The sequence below is a fragment of the Echinops telfairi genome, unplaced genomic scaffold, assembly GCF_000313985.2.
Source record: "Echinops telfairi isolate 266 unplaced genomic scaffold, ASM31398v2 ScPeMD7_45;HRSCAF=164, whole genome shotgun sequence".
NCBI lineage: Eukaryota > Metazoa > Chordata > Mammalia > Afrosoricida > Tenrecidae > Echinops > Echinops telfairi.
The window spans coordinates 782,002-787,507 of NW_022103943.1; the positions used below are offsets into that span (position 1 = coordinate 782,002).

Below are 5,506 nucleotides of genomic sequence, written 5' to 3' on the forward strand. Positions count from 1 at the left end.
AATTTCAGAAATTTTATGACTAAAACCTGTATTAGCTACAACATACTATCTCTAGCTATTAAAAATATTTTGTAAATTAAAGAACATTTTCTACATGAGACAGAGGCAACAATAAAATTTAATATCCCCTCTCATTCTTTTTTCTGGACCTCCCTGTTAGGTTTCACTATAAAGTATAAGCATTAAATTAACTCTAAGTCCTTTTTAAAAAAAATCTGTAGACATTAAAGTCATGTGGTTCTGTACAGTGTAGTCTTTTCTTCCCCAAATTAAGGTTTCCATAAAAGCACAAAATGACATTAAATAATCACTGTATGGCTTGGTAATAATCCAATAAAAATAGATGATGCACAAACCTGATGCATCAGGTATGAATGTGGTAAATGTAAATAAAAAGTGAACTGGCAGATAATCATACAGGTCCTAATGTCATGTTTGAGATGATTGAAGGAATAAACCATATAAGGTCTAGAGGGTTCATAACTTCTGGGATTCTTTTAGTTCTGTATGATTCTAAAAGTACAAAAATATTGTGCTGGGTATTTTGGTACCTAAACTCACTAAGTTTCTTATATATTGATAAGATTCTGGTATGGAAATGGGTTTAAAAGATTTAAAGCAATACTGCATGATTTCAGGACAGGTCAATTGGTACAAATGCTGGGCCATAAGACACATTTGCTAAGGGGCCAGATAAGTTTATCTTAGCCCAAACATGCAGGTTGCAAATATTGTCAGACCTTAGCCTGGTAAAAATGCTTCCAATATTCTTATTGAACCTTTATTAAACTTATTCACCAAACTAGCATGCTGGTAACTATGCATGCCAAATTAAATCCTGTCTCAAGTTCCACTTCCAAAAGAATGCCATCAGTCACCAGTTTTATTAAATTCAACAGTTGTTTCTATCACCATTGAAGTCTTTGAAGTTCAGCTGCATTTTAGGATGATACTTTTTCAAATACAAAGGTTGCTTGCTATTAAAAGTTCCATAACACTTTTGTCTTATGAAATTGTACTGCACTATCACATTTCATTCCACCTTCAATTCACACTGAAGTAAAAAAGCACTGGAGCTCTTCCAAGTCCTGAAACACCATGAAGAGCAATACAACAGTCAGGTTCTTTATGAAACTTAATTTTTACATGACTTAACCAATCAACAGCAATTTTGTTGGATAATGGCACACCATCCTCAAAAGGCCGATTAAGAACATGAATGCCTGATTTTCCCTCAACAACAGTGTCATTAAGTTTCTTCATATACTCTTACCACTGTGTGTATGAAGTACTCTTACCATACTTCTTAAGTTCTTCTATAAATTTGCTTATGCTTGCATTGGTTGGATTGTGTGTGCTCTTGTATGTGACTTTCACAGGAGCTGGGCACTTCATTCAAGCCATGTTAATTTAATTAAAAAACAGTCACTAGAGTTATGAAATACTTTTTAAAGTGAATATAGAAATGATGTAAAGAAACTGAGTTCTACTTCAAAATACTCCATTTGACATTCTCAGTGCTCTGAGTATGATGTTCATAGTAATGGAAAATGCAATGAACCTCCTAACAAGAAGCAGTAATTATCCAATCCAGTAATACTGAGACAGTAGACAGGAAGTGCACTGAAATTCACCCCATCTAGATCAGAACTCTTGAAAATTGTTCCATGGGTTTCAATTCAACACTTCTGTTGAATTAACTGCTCTTATGGGGACGTCTTGGTGGAATAATAATGAGTTTCTACAGTTCGCTTGTCTGCATAGAGTTTGTGCACGGCCCTTCAGAAACCCCATTAATGTGACCAACAACACCACAGAACTAAGGAATATGTTCCCGCTTTAAAGAGTGTGTCCTAAACATACATCCAATCCCAAGGTGGCATGGATAAACAGTGGCAGTAACAGCAAGGCAGAGGGTGGCGGTGATCATCACTTGACAGAGGTGCAGGCAGTAGCAGGGGCACCAGGCTCTATCATTTAGTGAGCACTCCAAAGAGAATAGATAGCCTAGCCAGCGCACAGGAAAAACAAAAAAACAACCACAAAAAACCCCAGCCAATACATATACTAAAGTGAACCAACTTCTGTTCTTGTTGCTTTTTTCCACATTGTTTTTCTAGTTCATTTATTTCTGCTCTAATATTTATGATTTCTTTTCTTCTGTTGTTGGGGGGTTTGTACTGTCTTTGTTCTAATTGTTGAACGTGTTGTACTGAGGTGTTGATAATGGTTTTCTTTTCATTTTTTTAATGTATACATTGATTTCTATAAAGTGTCAGGTGATAACTGCTTTTACTGTGTCCCATAGGCTTTGTTTGTAACCATTGTAACCATCAACTTGTAACCATTACACCACCAGACAACTGGCTGGAAGAGATATATATCTATGCCAATTTTAAAGAAAGGTTACCTAGAAGAATGGTCAAATTATAGGACAATATCATTAATATTACATGCAAGTAACATTTTTCTGAAGATAATCCAACAATGGTTGCAGCAGTACATTGACAGGGGATTGTCAGATTTGGGCTGCATTTGAAAGAGGAAGTGAAACAAGGGTGTCCATTGTTTATGTCAGATAGATATTGACTCAAAGCAGAGTATCAGAAAGATGTTTACTTGTGTTTTGTTGACTATGCAAATGATAAATTGTGTGAACCATAATATACTAAGGATAACCTTGAGACGAATGAGAATTGCAGAACACTTCATTGTGCTTATGAGAAACTTCTACACGGATCAAGAGGCAGTTGTGCTAATTTAAAAAGAGAAGATTGCTTGGTTTAAAATCATGAAAGGTGTGCAATAAGCAAATATCCTCTCACCAAAATGATTCAATCTGTATACTGAACAAATAATCAAAAGAACTGGACTATGGGGGAAAATGTGACATCAGAATTGGGTGGAGGCTTAGGAACAACCTGTGGTTTTCAGTTGACACAACCTTACTTGCTGAAAGTGAGGAGGAATTGAAGCACTGATGATGAAGATCAAGGACTGCAGCTTTCATTATGCATTGCAACTCAGTGTAAAAGTGACTAAAATGATCACAATTGGGCCAACAGGTAACATCATGATAAAGGGAGAAAAGATTGAAGATGTTAAGGACTCTGTCTTACTTGGATGCACAATCATTGCTCACAGAATCAGCAGTCAAGAGTTCAAAAGATGCATTCATTAGGTAAATATGCTACACAAGACCTCATTAGAGTATTGAAGACAAAGGATGTTACTTTGAGGACTAAGGTGTGCCTGACCCAAGTCATGGTATTTTCCATTGCCTTATATACATCAAAGGTTGGACATTGAATAACGAAGCCTGAAGAAGAATGGATTCATTTTCAATTGTGGTGCTGGAGAAGAATATTGAAAGAACAATGGGATACATATGGCAGCCAACTAAAAAGGAGGGGAAAATAAAGAAGAGGGGAAAAATATATGGGTATCAGGGGAACAGGGCACGGACACACCCAAGGGGAGGGTGTTGTTTATATCTCCACAGGAGAGGAAGAGCGGGAACAGACTTCAACCCAGTGCACCAAGGCATGAATGCAACATACTTGAATGAAGCAGGGAACCAATAGAAAGGACTGTGGGACTGGCCCTAATCTCAACTATATTGACAATCCCCCCTTTTCCCCAGAAGAATTCACTTCAGAGGATAGCACTGCAGCTACAGCTCAGAGAGAGTGTCGCGTCTGATCAGAGCACACAGGAGCAAATGAAGAGGGAAGGAGAGAGAGAGAGAGAGAGAGAGAGAGAGAGAGAGAGAGAGAGAGAGAGAGAAACACATCCTGGCTCAACAAGCCCCGAGGACAATATTCCTGCTCAGAACAGCCAATGCACAGAGAGGACCATAGGGCCTGCCCCACCACAAGACATGGCGTCCTTCACTGACCCATGGTGCTACTCGGGACAACACTGGAGGCACAGTGAGATAATTGTGCCTGATCTGACCCCATTACAACAGGACAAAACGCTAAGGGTGTGCAACAGAGCAGCGAGAAAAGCAATGAATTCCCCAAGGAATACCAAAATTAGACTTTGGGGCCAGAGAGTGGCACTCCATCATACTCCACCAGAAAACACTCCTAAAGGTCAACAAGCAGATCTAGAACTATTATTTATAGGCTTTTCTTATTTTTCTCCCCCTGTTGGGTTTTTTGTTGTTGATATTGTTTGTTTTGCTTTTGTTGTTTTGTTTTGCACTGCCTTGTTTTTGTGTTTACTACCTCTGCAAGTCTACCTAGACAAGATAGTCTGGATAAACAATCTGGAGGAGAAAACAATGGGACCAATGGTTCCAGGAGGACATGGAAGAAGGGAGGCAGGGAAATTAAGTGGGTGTTAACAAACCCAGGGACAAGGGAAAAACAAGTGATCTAAAATCGATGGTGAGGAGGGCGTATGATGGGCTTGATCAAGGGCAATGTAACCGAGAGGAATTACTGAAACCCATATGAAGGCCGAACATGATAGTGGGACTAAAAGAAAGTAAAAGGAAATAAAGGAAAGAATAAGGAGGCAAATGCACATTTATAGAAGTCTAAATACAGACAGGGACATAGGTAAATATATTTATATATAATGATAGGGAAATAGATCTATGTACTTATATTTATATGTTAAGTATCAAGGTAGCCAGCGGACATTGGGCCTCTACTCAAGTACTTCTTCAATGTAAGAACATTTTGTTCTAATAGCCTGTCATTCCATGATGCTCACCTCCCCGACACGATCGCTGAAGACAAAATGGTGCATAAGCAAATGTGGTGAAGAAAGCTGATGGCTCCTGACTATCAAAATATATAGCATCTGGGGTCTTAAAGGTTTGGAGATAAACAAGCAGCCATCTAGCTCAGAATCAACAAAGTCCACATGGAAGAAGCACACCAGTTTATGTGATCATGAAGTGTTGATGTATCAGGTATCAGGCATCAAAGACATAACAAATAATCATATCAATGTGAATGAACGGAAGTGAAGAGTGGAGACACAAAGCCCATCTGTTGACAATTGGACACCCCCTTACAGAAGGGTCAGAAGGAAGAGACAAGCCAGTCAGGGTGCAGTATAGCACCAATAAAACACAACTTTCCTCTAGTTCTCTAATGCTTCTCCCCTGTCCCCCTACTATCATGATCTCAATTCTACCTTACAAATCCGGTTAGACCAGAGCATTTACACGGGTACAGATAAGAGCTAGAAAGACAGGGAATCCAGGAGAGATAAACACCACATGACCAATAATGAGAGTAGTGATACCAGGACTGTAAGGAAAAGGTTGGGGGAGAAATGGGGAACTGATCACAATGATCCACATATAACCCTCTCCCTGGTTGATGGCCAACAGAAAAGTGGGTGAAGGGAGACATCGGTCAGTGTAAGACTTGAAAAAAATAATAATAATTTATAAATGATCAAGGGTTCGTGAGGGAGGAAGGGGTTGGGGAAGGAGGGAAGGAAAAATGAGGAGCTGATATAAAGGGCTCAAGTAGAAATAAAA

At 38.8% G+C, this 5,506-nt stretch overlaps 1 pseudogene; it reads right to left on the bottom strand.

Annotated features, from left to right (window-relative positions):
* Positions 1-892: 892 nt before the first annotated feature.
* Positions 893-1,404, bottom strand: LOC101659713 (annotated as a pseudogene).
* Positions 1,405-5,506: the final 4,102 nt, after the last annotated feature.